This window comes from Megachile rotundata, chromosome 12, assembly GCF_050947335.1.
Source record: "Megachile rotundata isolate GNS110a chromosome 12, iyMegRotu1, whole genome shotgun sequence".
In the NCBI taxonomy this organism is placed as follows: domain Eukaryota; kingdom Metazoa; phylum Arthropoda; class Insecta; order Hymenoptera; family Megachilidae; genus Megachile; species Megachile rotundata.
In genome coordinates this window covers 9,948,025-9,962,240 of record NC_134994.1, presented here as the reverse complement: position 1 = coordinate 9,962,240, position 14,216 = coordinate 9,948,025, and the positions used below count along the sequence as shown (strand labels likewise).

General features: G+C 37.7%; 1 protein-coding gene across 1 annotated transcript in view; it reads left to right on the top strand.

The window, feature by feature from the left end:
• Positions 1-14,216, top strand: part of LOC100883355 (protein Fe65 homolog) — a 186,144-nt gene that overhangs the window by 24,353 nt on the left and 147,575 nt on the right. The window contains exon 3 of the mRNA XM_076538106.1: positions 314-370. The gene's annotated coding sequence lies outside the window, so the exon portion shown is untranslated. The remainder of the gene's footprint in view (positions 1-313; positions 371-14,216) is intronic.

Here is a 14,216-nt window from a genome sequence, read left to right as displayed (position 1 = left end):
AAATTGCAAAATTTGCAATAAGTATCGATGACCTTGACTATGACTTTCAAAGTGGAAGATATACGCAGTTGATAATGGAAAGTGGTGAACGATATTCTTCAGACTATCTAAATATGTTGCAAAATTATAACTTTACTGTACATAATTATTTAACGATGGCGTATTTTATATATTACAAAAATACGTTTATGTGTGAGAATATATGATCACACTGTCTTCAGCTGATATTTGAATTGGTGTAACCAATTGATTCGGTAATAACCCTCGTCAGGTTGTTACGTGGAATTAACCTTAACTACCTTTTCTGTTGCAGCTGCACCTCGTTTAATGCAGTGGCCTTCTAGCGGTGTTAAACTTTATGAAAACTTTGGTAAGTACTGCTCAGATTCGTAATTCATCCTTCTTTCACGATGATACATGCCGAGTTTCTGTTGTTCCCACGCTGATGACTAGGCTCCGCGAACTCTGTTCGTTTTCGCACTAGCCAAACTATCGGAAAACTGTTTTGTATTCCGGGAAACTCCTTGCCGGTACGTTTTCGAGATGGATCGCCTATTATGCCAAGGAGATAAGTAACGGAAGTATGTTCACGATGATACTCGAATTTGTTGGGTAATTAACTGTTTCGTTCCCCGTGATCCGTTGCGATTTCAAGCAAATACGTTTAGATGCAATTAGACTTAACTCTGGATTAATTCTTACATTTTTCCATTTTCGAATTTTTAGATACGTATATTCGCAAGTTTTCTAATCTCTACAAATTACTAAATTCTAAGGTTCGAAACTTCAAATTTTATTTGCAAAATTTTTTCACGACCGAATTTCATGCATTTATTTCTGAAACAGTTCGGTCACAAACAGTACAATATTATCGATGTGCTGTTGTAAAAGATTTTATTGACGTATGCACCAGATTTATTGACCCAGTGATAAGATAGAAATTGTAAATAATCAGTGACAAGTAGTTTTGCATACATCGTATTATTTACATCTCAAAGTACATCATAATCTCCGCCAAGTCGTACATTGAGATACAAATAATTTTCATCAGTCACAATGATTTGCAAAATTTTCCCGAAGTTGTATGTTTTGATCGAGTAATTATGAAACTATATTATGAACGCTACTTTCGACGCTTAATAAGAAAATGTTGCCTTCATAATAACTTCGCACGAATGTCAACATTGTACAAATGATACTTTATGAGATGCTTGGTATATTACGAACACAGTAAACGCGACACATTGAAATGCGACTATGGCCATTTGAGAAAGGTAATATTTCAATCAGAACGTTCGGAACAGAAGAATGTAATTCATAGGTAGAATCCGACCACTAATATAAGAGGCATTCGTTAGAAAAGCTCTCGAGACGATTATACATCCGAGTAAAACGAGGTTAGTTCCTGAAGAGTTTTCGACCAGCTGGGGATTAATCTACATATTACCATTCACGTCGAGTACATTTGCATTCCTCAGACGAATGCCTGACAGATCGTGCATCGTCTGATATATGCTCACATACTTCCTCTGATTCCATAATGATTCCTCTGACAAAATTGCGGATGTTCATGCAAATTGTTGCATTCGCAATTAATTGTGGATCATCGTATGTATCGAGGTAATTGGGAATTGTAGTCTCTGTTATGATAAATTTTATTGGATATCTCGAAGATAATAATGGAACAGAGTTTTAGTAAGCTTATGGATATTTACGGATCCTAAAATTTCTATCATTTCTGAATTCCCAAATTTCTACACTTGTCTTCAATTTCATATGTTCTTAAATTCACGCATTTCTAAATTCATCATCAAGTTTTCAAACTTCTCATGTCTAAATTTCTACATGCCCAAATTTCTTCGATTGTCTTCAATTTCATATGTTCTTAAATTCACACATCTCTAAATTCATCAAGTTTTTAAACTTCTACATGTCTAAATTTCTACATGCCCAAATTTCTTCGATTGTCTTCAATTCCATATGTTCTTAAATTCACACATCTCTAAATTCATCATCAAGTTTTCAAACTTCTACATGTCTAAATTTCTACATGCCCAAATTTCTTCAATTGTCTTCAATTTCATATGTTCCTAAATTCACGCATCTCTAAATTCATCATCAAGTTTTCAAACTTCTACATGTCTAAATTTCTACATGCCCAAATTTCTTCGATTGCCTTCAATTTCATATGTTCCTAAATTCACGCATCTCTAAATTCATCATCAAGTTCTCAAATTTCTACATGTTCTGAAGCAAATTGTTGTAGCAAATTGTTGAGTTTATGGCACATCGTCAACAGTCGGTAGTAGAAAAATGTTTGGTTTTCGAGATGAAGCAATTGTGCGATACACATTACCTGGACAAAGTAAACAATATGTAGAAAATGTACGAAACAATGGTATGCAAATCAGGATAGTTCACATATTCCCACATTGCCGAAACGTTTGGGCAGTGTACACATTGGCCGGACATTACGCTTTGTAGGCAGCGTATGCATCGCAGCATCCCGCATGAAAGCGCGATTCAGCGAGCATCCTTTGGGATTTATTTCGACAGGGAATTTGCCCGAGTTTTGTCAAAATTTCGGGGCTGGTTTGTTTAGCAGCACGAGACGGGGTAGGTCCAAGTAGAGCGGAGTTTTCTCTAACTACGGTTCCGAGGACCGTAAACTGGAACAAGCTTGCCCTCTCCGTCTTCTCTCGAGTGTGACGAAGTGGTCTACAGTTCCCTCTCCTCTCTTTTGCATCCAGAACTCTTCCTGTACACCCTCCTCTCCGCAACCCCTCTGCGGTTCACGGTTTTTTAAACTTACATTTCCGAGGGTCAACTTTCTCGCCGAGTTGTCGCAACAAGTTCCCAGACCTCGATTAATTCGACGATCGAACGAGCCGCGAATTACCGTGAAAGTAGGAATTTCAGAACAGAGAGGATCATCATCGGACTCGAGCGAGCGGAACGATTTTTGAAAAGCAGCCACCTAAAAGCGGAAACCCGAGGAATATTAGTGGGCGACATCGTATCGCGCACAAAAGAGCGTTAAGGGTGGCGAGGTGGGGGGACAGTGCATTTTATCGGAAGCATTTTCACGGAGCGAAAAACGCGGAGCTCGCGGACGGGCCAGTCATGAATGTTTGATGGAGCGAGCCAGATCGGTCGGAAGTGGTGGAGCCGCCTCTTTTTCCAATATTACCCCCGATAACGTCACTCGTCGATCAAATAAAAAGCCTCCACGGTGGAGAAGAGCGCCAAGGAATAACTGACTGACAAGAGCCACGTTGATGGAGACTGCCGATCTATATCATTTGTATCTACCGCTTTCAACGGTAGTTTAACTTGGGGCTTTATGCGGCATTGTCACATTTTTAGATCTGAGATTTTAGGTTTTTAACATTCATAAGCTCGAAAATTTTTTAGTTAGAAATTTCCAATTTTTTGTTAAAAATTATTGAGTTTCAAAGTTCTAAGTATTTAGCTCTTCAAAGTCTTAAGTTGCTAAATGTCCAAACATCCAAATTTACAAATTTCCAGCTCCCTAGCTTCCCTCCTTAAATTTTCCTATTTCCAAATGTCAAGATCCTTAAATTTCTAGTTGGAAATGCGTCTACTGTCAAATTTCAAGCTCCCTAGCTCTCCAAATTCTCAAAGTCCCAAGTTCCTAAATGTCCAAACACCCAAATCTCCAAATTCTCAACTCCCTAACTTCCCTCGTCAAATTTTCCTATTTCCAAATGTCAAGATCCTTAAATTTCTAGTTGGAAATGCGTCTACTGTCAAATTTCAAGCTCTCTAGCTCTCCAAATTCTCAAAGTCCCAAGTTCTTAAATGTCCAAGCACCCAAATCTCCAAATTCTCAGTTCCCTAACTCCCCTTGTCAAATTTTCCTATTTCCAAATATTAAGATCCCTAAATTCCCAATTGGAAATTCGTCTACTTCCAAATTTCAAGACCCCCAGCTCTCTAAATTCCCAAAATCCCAAGTTCTTAAATGTCCAAACACCCATATCTCCAAATACCCAGCTCCCTAACACCCTTCATCAAATTTTCCTATTTCTAAATGTCAAGATCCCTAAATTCCCAATTGGAAATTCGTCTACTTCCAAATTTCAAGACCCCCAGCTCTCTAAATTCCCAAAATCCCAAGTTCTTAAATATCCAAACACCCAAATCTCCAAATACCCAGCTCCCTAACACCCTTCATCAAATTTTCCTACTATCAATCTTCCAAATCCCTAAATTCCCAATTTGTTTCCATTTCCAAATTTCAAGATCCCTCCAAGCCCCCAAATTCTCGACTACTGGCTATAAGATCGCCATGGCCACCGTAATTAAATTTGCCGAGATAATAAATTCGATATCAACGGCGTTAAACGAAAATTTATTCTTGTTCTCCACAGAGTAGCCAGCGAATAACGTTCACGTTCGTGGAAAATATGAGTCAGGAAATTTATGCTTAAATGTCGTGTAGATAAGGTAGCGAGGACAGATTGTATAGTGACTTGTTGTGCAGAAGGTTGACTGGCGCCAGGTTGAGAAACTCTGTGCTGGCGCCAGGTTGGCTGGAACCTGACACGCGATCAATCAACCCGTTGCCCTGTCCACTAGCCGGGGTTTACCTGCTGGTTTACCTCATCGCTTTAGTTTGAATTCCCGCTCTAAATGCGTTGCAGAATTTCTTCCCCCGGACTGAAACAAAAAGTTTTAATTAAAACAGAATAGTTTGCTCGTTTGAAAGGTGCACGGTATTTAACGAACGTAATTATACGATTATGACGTGGTCAAACCTGCTGTAAAGGAATCACCCTTTGTTTGCGGGTATGTTTGGATAAATATATATTTCCGACCTTGGAATTTCTGTTTACGAAACAGGGTAATATTCAATTTAAAAAGTGGCATTTTCGCTTCTGTGCACTTGATTCGTAATTTTTGCGAGTCACTTTATTATTCAATTTATTTACTTATTAATATATTGTGATTTGCTTCTGAGTTAATCGTTGTTAATTGAGATACAAAATTTTAGCGGACACTTTGTTTGAAATTATAAAAATTGTCAAAGTGATTGTAATGTATTTTAATATTAATCGTCTGTAATTGTGTTTCCAAATTAGTCTCTTGATTGTTGAATAAAAAATCTCTCGCAGAGTCATCGAAGCGCATTTAAATTTCTATTGTGCAATATGTCAATTTCAAGCCCCTTTATTTACCCATCAGAAAACTATGTAAATCCGCGTGTAAATTCTCCTTTCGGACAGGGATAACCTCGACTCGCGGGCAAATCCTATCGCTAAACTATCGCGGTATCAGGAGTCGTTTCCATGTAATCGTCTGTCGCTGATCGAAACGCGATACCGTGCGCACTCTGTTATTGCTCCTGCTAATTTCGTATCAATTTGATCGGCGATACTGTTTTTCGTCGAATAGCACGCGCGTGGGCTCCTCTGGAGTAAATGGAGAGGTAGGAAGTTGCATCTATCTATAACAGGTGCGATATAACGTGTGGCGATTAAATTCGAGGGTCAATTGAATTTTGAAATTTGATTAATGTAGAAATTTAATGGTTTTTAATTTGGAAAAATGAGGAATTGGCCAGTTTGGAATATGGGGGTTTGAAAGTGTGGGGATTTGGAAATTTGGGGATTTGGAAATTTGGAAAATATGAGAATTTGGGAAATTTAGGAATTTGAGAATTTGGGGAATAGGAAATTTGGCAAATTTCAGAATTCGGAAGTTTGGGGATTTGGAAATTTAAGCATTTGGAAATTTGGAAAATATGAGAATTTGGAAAATTTAGGAATTCGGAAATTTGAGGATTTGGGGAATAGGAAATTTGGGAAATTTCAGAATTCGGAAATTTGAGAATTTAGAGAGTAGGAAATTTGGGAAATTTCAAAATTCGGAAATTTGAAAATTTGGAGAATAGGAAATTGGCAAAATTCAGAATTCCGAAATTTGAAAATTTGGAGAGTAGAAAATTTGGGAAATTTAGGAATTCGGAAATTTGAGAATTTGGAGAGTAGGAAATTTGGGAAATTTAGGAATTCGGAAATTTGAGAATTTGGGGAATAGGAAATTTGGCAAATTTCAGAATTCGGAAATTTGAGAATTTAGAGAGTAGGAAATTTGGGAAATTTAGAAATGCGGAAATTTGAAAATTTGGAGAGTAGGAAATTTCGGAAATTTAGGAATTCAGAAATTTGAGAGTTTGAGAGCATTCAAATTTGTCTCTCCCTATATCGCACTATTCGAGCCCACTTTCAACAGCACAGTCCCACCAAATATTTCATGCACCCCTCTGCACCCCTATGCTCCCCTCCCTTTATATTGCCACAATTCTCCAGAAACCCAACTACACCCGTTGAACTATTTCTCCTATCTCGCAGGTCACATCAACCTTCCTTCTCGTTAAAAAAAACTCCCAAAGAACAAACGATAACGAGAACACGCAGAAGGTGCGAGAAAGCGTTCAAATCTCGTGTAAAGCGTTTTATTTTCATCGGAGTCGTTGTTAGCGCGTGTCGCGTGGAACAGCGAGTACCTGACGCAAGGTAAAATCTCATTTGCCCGAAGGACGAAGGGCGTACGGGCATGTGTGTGTGCGAGAGCATAGGCGCGGCCAGACGGGATAAAATTACGTCGAGTTTGTCGTCTTTACGAGCTACGCCACGACGACAGGACGTCGTGTGCTCGGTATAACAAGCAGAAACCGGTAAAATTATGTCTTGCCTTACCTGGCGGTGCTGCATACTGCGAAATCCATTTCAGCTTCACCGACTAAGCTGTCCCTTGACCCGAAAGCTTCTCGCGGTCCTGAAACCCTGATTTCTATGATGTCTCTTCATAGAAAGTCTCAATAGGAATTGATCTGTTCAATGAAAAATTCAGTGGTTTACTTCTTTAGTCGTACTTCTTAAATGATAGCAATTAAATGGTACTTCGTAAATAATATCTTTTGGATGATGCTTTTTAAGTGGTGGTTCTTCAATGATAGTTCTAAAATAGTACCTTTTATATGGTAATTTGTGAAGGTTTTGAAATAATATTTTTTATGTGTTACTTCTTCAGTGGTACATCTTAAAGAATTTCTTTCAAATGATTCTTCTTAAATAATAAATTTGTAGTGATGGGTTTGTAGTGATAGCTCTTAAGTAGTAGCTCTTAAATGGTACTTTTTAAGTGAAGGGTTTTATATAATATTTTTTATGTGTTACTTCTTCAGTGGTACTTCTTAAAGAATTTCTTTCAAATGGTTCTTCTTAAATAATAAATTTCTAGTGATGGGTTTGTAGTGATAGCTCGTAAGTAGTAGCTCTTAAATGGTACTTTTTAAGTGAAGGTTTTTATATGATATTTTTTATGTGTTACTTCTTTAGTGGTACTTCTTAAAGAATTTCTTTCAAATGATTCTTCTTAAATAATAAATTTGTAGTGATGGGTTTGTAGTGATAGCTCTTAAGTAGTAGCTCTTAAATGGTACTTTTTAAGTGAAGGGTTTTATATAATATTTTTTATGTGTTACTTCTTCAGTGGTACTTCTTAAAGAATTTCTTTCAAATGGTTCTTCTTAAATAATAAATTTGTAGTGATGGGTTTGTAGTGATAGCTCGTAAGTAGTAGCTCTTAAATGGTACTTTTTAAGTGAAGGGTTTTATATAATATTTTTTATGTGTTACTTCTTCAGTGGTACTTCTTAAAGAATTTCTTTCAAATGATTCTTCTTAAATAATAAATTTGTAGTGATGGGTTTGTAGTGATAGCTCTTAAGTAGTAGCTCTTAAATGGTACTTTTTAAGTGAAGGGTTTTATATAATATTTTTTATGTGTTACTTCTTCAGTGGTACTTCTTAAAGAATTTCTTTCAAATGGTTCTTCTTAAATAATACATTTTTAGTAATGAGTTTTCAGTGGTAGTTCTTAAATGGTACCTTTTAAATGGTACTTTTTAAGTGATGGTTTTTAAATTATATCTTTGAAGTGATACTTCTTCAATGAAACTTCTTAAATAATAACTTTTTAATGGTTCTTCTAAAACAATACATTTTAAATGACATGTTTTTAGTGATACTTTTTAAGTGGTACTTTCTAAATGGTTCCTCTGAAAGAATGCATTTTACATGGTACTTTTTGAGTGATACATCTTCAATATTTTTGAAATGATACTTGTTAAATAATGTTTTTTAAATGATACTATTTTAATGACACTCTTTAAATGGTACTTCTTAAATTACACTTTTTGAATGGTACTTTTTAAAAGACTCTTTTTCAATGATACTTTTTAAGAGATTCTTTTTAAAAGATTCTTTTCGAATGATACTTTTTAGATGACTCTTTTTTAATGATACTTTTTAGATGACTCTATTTTAATGATACTTTTTAGATGACTCTTTTTTAATGCTACTTTTTAGATGACTCTTTTTTAATGATACTTTTTAGATGATTCTTTTTAAATGGTACTTTTTAGATGACTCTTTCTAAATGATACTTTTTAGATGACTCTTTTTAAAAGGTACATTTTAATGTCAGAAGCTTGATGAATTCCTGCACTCGAACCAGACAGATGTCGTAATCGCCCCACACGCGAAGTAATTATAAAAGTTTGTCTTGGGACTCCGAAGTCTCGCAGAGTTTCCCCGGCGCCGTTTCGTGGGATGAGGTCTATTTCCCATGTACGGTGTGAAATATCTGGGTGAACGGGGAGAACGCAGATACGGAGAGCTAGCAGCCTATTTGCATTCAGATCAAAAATCTTAACACGCAGATTCTTGTCGGACTGAGACTCATCTTCGATTTAGAAGATTTCGTTTCTCGAATCCGTGGTAGGGAGGCAAATGATGTTCGCTCTTTATCGAGCAATAGCTGTTCCAGGCATGGTGATAAAAAAAATTCGTTCAACCTTCATTTCCTGTGAAAGCCCACATCCCCTTTTTTCTCCTCGTTGATTATTCGAATCGTGGTGAAGTAAAATTGGTACATTTGGGGAAATGTAGGTATTAGGGTTGCAAGGTGGATATTTGAGGAAAAACTTCTTTTCATAGTTAGAGTTTGACAGGAGATGAACCTTGGGTGATTCATACAGCTATGACTCAAATTAAAAGATTGTCTCTACACATATGTTTCTGATAGAAGAATAAATAGTTCTAGTTGTCATTCACATTTAGAAAACAATAAGGAAGGTGCAATTATCTCCCTGAATTCGTATGACAAGCTTAATAACACACATATGTAGACATTTCATATCATTCTTATGCATCATCCATTCCACCAATTGAGAATTTACATTGTTGTTACAGATACAATACGAGTAAAATTTCAGGAGAAAATTAAATTATTTCCCTCTCTACTCTGACCATTCATAAAGACTACCTACCTATCTAAGGTTGTCATCTAAAAATGATAAGAAATAAAAAACAAAGAATACATTCAACCTGAAGTAACCTTGCAATAATTAATTCTATAGCAATTTCAGTAAAAAGTAGGAAGTCGAACTCGTCGATTTTCACGACTGGTTATTCAAAGACCGATCGACGTTTCCTTAGACACATATAAGCCCGGAGGCCTAGAAAGGTTATCAAAGCGCCTCCACGGTCGAAGGTAGGTTGCCGAAGGCGAGTCAAGGTTCGCGATATCGAGCACACCGGTTTACCATGTATGAGCTCGTCCCGTCGACGTCACGATTTTCCGGCAGGTGATATCGAGTCCCGTCGGATTTTCGCGGGTACCGACGAGATTGGAGCTGGTAACGACGCGTCGACGATGTTTACCCAGACACGTGGAGGGTGGAAACGATCCTACCAGGATACCGGTGTGTACGTGCTCTCGCAAGAACGCTCACCGGGTCCTGTACCGAGAAACTTACGACTCGTTTATATATCTATCGACCCGCGCGAACTTGCAGCTACTTTGTGAATGCGGCAAGAGTTCAACGGCCCTTGGGAATCGAACCAACAGAGATACGAGTTACTTCGAAACTAAGCGTGGTTCGATTTCAAAATTTAACCCTGTTTTCGGCTTGGTTAACAGGTAATTTGGACTTAACGTTAATGAGCCGGCTAATGTTTTGTTGAGTTTGAACTTTTGTTTGGAGTAATTGATGTATGGGGCTTGATTTATGAGGATTTAATTTGAAGGCTTGCAAATTGGCAAATCTCTATATCTTTGAATTCCTATCGGACTTACACGTCTTTGAATCCCCATATCTTCAAATTCGTTCCATGTCTTTAAATCCCCACGTCTCTGCATTCGTATTTCTTTGACTTCCTATATCTCTAAATTTTTACATCACATGTATGTTCCATGTGTGTGTGCCACATATATAAATTCTTATATACCCAAATTCCTGTACATCAAATCCTTATTTTCAAAGCCTTCTATCCACAAATCACCACAACCCCTAATTTCTATATCAGTAAATCCACATATCAGTAAATCCACATATCAGCAAATCCACATATCAGCAAATCCACATATCAGCAAATCCACATATCATCAAGTCCACATACCCCCACATCTCTGTATCCCCAAATCCACATATCCTCCAGCTCTCAAACTTCAAAATTCCCATAACCCAAACTTTCCAAATCCAAACTTCCCCCATCGACCTCCTAAAACTCCCAAAGACCTTCATTTAAAACCTGCATCTAACAGCTCGGACCATATTCTCCCCGTATTCAAAGACACTACAATTAATGCCATATTAAAACATTTCTCACGGTTGTTAACGAAGCGTTCCGCTGAAGGCGAGGATATATAAATCAGAACGTATTTAACGTTTAAAAGCCGCGTTTAAGGTTGTTTTATGAATGGCCAGGAAGGTGGGACGAATATCTCGTGTCCAGCTCTCATACGTTTCGTGCTCTCGAGGCTCGGAGCAAGAGGGTTGTTCCAGTTTTGGATAAGCTGCGCTGAATAAAAGGGGGATCGCGAGGGCTCGGGGGTGTACAGGGGTGGCCACGGCGCCCGTTCGTCTGCCGCTCCTGGTCGATGGCTTCCTTCAACCCCTCCTGTTCCCCGCTGTTATCCGCAAACTTCTCAGTACCGGTATCGCAGTATTCCTAGCCGGTCATGATTCATTCCGCACTCGTAACGGTGTAATTCGACGATCATGAACGTTACCTGAATCGCGTGCGATCCGTGGAAAAAGGTGAGTTACCCCTCGCGTTTTCGACTGTTTAACTTTTAACGCTGTTACCGATTTAACTTATCAACCGGTTATCAATTCTCTGCCGCTGCGTTTGTTTCACCCGATAATTCGTACATTTCATTGTTCTGACAAAATTCACCACAATGTTGCGCTCTTATTTCATTTTTCATTTTTATCGGGAATTTTGGAAATATGTCATGTTTCTGGGCAAACGAGCTTCATTGATGTACCGATATTTGTACTGCGGCGGCCACGTATTGTGATTATTCGGTTGCGAAAATTTTTCCTTTTATTAGTGATACATGCACAATATTTTATTACTGATACCTTTTATTATCTCGGGGTATGCTATCTTTTTTTAATTTTCGTGGATTTTTAATTTGCCAGCAAAGTGCACTTCGCTTTACAAATTTCTAAATTTAAAAATATAACTCAGCAATAAAATTTTGTTAGGTTATTTGAAGCAGTACGATCAGGGAGAATAAAATAGATTGCAAAGTTAAATTTATACTCCAAATCGTTCGTCGGGTCAGCGAAAGCTGGTTCATCGCTCATGTGTTAATATTTGAGTATAGAAAGCAAACGTCGATAGCAAACTATATCGCAACGAAAAACTAGTATCGATGTTACTATTTTTGCAGCACGTAATATGTATTAAATTCAGCGTATCGGATTTCTCGTTGCGAACGTCTATCGGGAACCATTCTCACTTTGAAATACAGTAAATTCCATAGTTTATTAATCTTGTGGAGGCAAGATTTAGAGATCTTGGACATTTATTTTACCGAGCTTAAATTATCAAAAAAAAAATTTGCAGTATACTATCGAGTAACTGTTCCCTCTAAATATATTGCACCGCCACTACGTTTTTCATATCACGTAATTCGTATTAAATTCAATATATCGGATTTCTCGTTACCGAATCATTTTCAATTTGGAACACAGTAAATCTCACGGTTCATTAATGCTCAATATCGTTAAACAAATTCTCGGTGCGTCGATATCGAGGCGTTCGATAGCGATTTTCGAAATAAATTCGTGGCCCTGGTCACGTCGCAATTCCAAGATTTCGTTCTGTCGTCGAATATTCCGTTCGCGTGCTACCGCGCTATGCACAGTATGCTTTTTCGCGAAAATAGCGCCGAGGTAAAAAGCTCGTTCTTCTCGCTGTTGGATTCGCCATCTTGCTACGGCGTACGATCGTGCACGTGTTTCCGGCAAATTAAATCACTTTGCTAAGCACCGACTTGCCTATCTTTTGCCGTCGTTCCGTTGCGTACAACGAACATTTCCCCGTATTCGAACCGAATAATCGTTTCGCAAGCCGCTCTAACGTTAACGAAAAGATGACCGTGAAACTGCGTTTGCATATTCCGGCTGTTACGACGACCGGGTATTCGAACCATGTACACTGCAAATTGTATTACATGTCTGCCGTGGCTGCTGTAATTTCTTCAGCAAGAAAGGAGATGGAATCCTTGGATTGTCGCTCCTGAGGGTAGATTTGGTTTCACGGTAAAGATAATCCGGGGTGAAAACATTTTTCCCTCTTTCTTAAGTTTTTTCATCAGATTTGCGCGACACGTTCTACCCCTTTTTAATCCAGGTGAGCTACAAACTCCCTTTGATCATTCTCACAATTTACAAAGTTGACTTTTGTATTTTTTAATTCATGTCTCTTCAAATTTTTCCAAAAAAGATCTTTGAATACTCAAATTTCGAAACCCATTCAAATCTTCAAATTCTCAATAATGTACAGTCTTTGAGTTACATTCATCGCATAATTTTTTAACAGAGCTACAGGAAAAGATTGAAATATCCAGAAAGAGAACTTGTTGCGATAAAATCTGAACTTGAAAAGAATTGTGACTTGCAGCCCGAAATGTAAAGGCGACATGTAACGACTCGGTCTGTAAAAGATGCGACGATTGGTAATCAATCTCTTGGTGTGCTACGCCACGCTCAAAATTCCGATCAGGAGTTTCTGGAACTCGAGCTCTGCAGCGATTTCTCGCGATGTAATCTGAATTCCCATGAAATATGTATGTATCTCGTGGATGATTCGTGAGTAGACGATCGAATTAACGGGAGATCATTTCCCCGGGTGTTTCTTGCGATCCGTCACAGTTCACTTTGCTGAGGAAACGTCTGCCAGCTATTACGATCGTAATTTACCAATTCTATTCATTAGACTTCTTCTTTTGAACACAAATAATCTTTTATATAATTAAATACGAACTTTTCAGAGAAAAATATTTAACTTTACGAGGACCTGCATGATTAACGTATATTAAATTTGTATTAGTTTCATGGTTCTCATCTACTGGCAAGGCTTTTGATAATTTTGTGTTCATCGAAAACAGTGAAATATAGGAATGCTAAATTTGAATGTACTTGTTCATTAAACGTAAACAGAAGCACCTATTAAAAGCATAACAATAAACCGATCAATATTAAATCCAACAACACATGATTGATATACAGACATACTCATCCGAGGTCTCCGCGAAGTAAGACGTATATCATAAGCGTGTCTCAAAAAATATTGGACATAATTATAGAAAAATGAAGTACAAAATATAACAAATAGTTTAGGACCCGCAAAATACATATTATCGTACATTCGTACAACGCAGAACAAGTCAAAATTCACTGTACATCTGGAAAGGCATTACACGTACCGCCATAAATGCACCTGCTACAATAAATGTTGTAAATGTCCCTCTCGAGACATGCATCCACGCATCTGATCACATTCGCGGCGGCACGTATCAGCTGCAAATGCAGAAATGTTGCCCATAAAATACACTGTCCGAATTTAGTATTATTCTTCATCTTGCGGTACACAATGTCAGTTTACCTCGTACTTTATATCACCAACGCGTGTATATATCCAGAGAAATAGCGTATGGGTTTTTTGCAATCACACACGATTAAGTCGATCGCGTTTCACGTTATCACGAATCCTCCCACATTCCTTCCAAAGCGAAACTTTCTATGCGTTTCAATACGAAGTCTTCCATTCTATTTCCCTCCCCCCGTTCGAAAAGCGATTTACGCCGGAGATAAGGCACAATCGAAT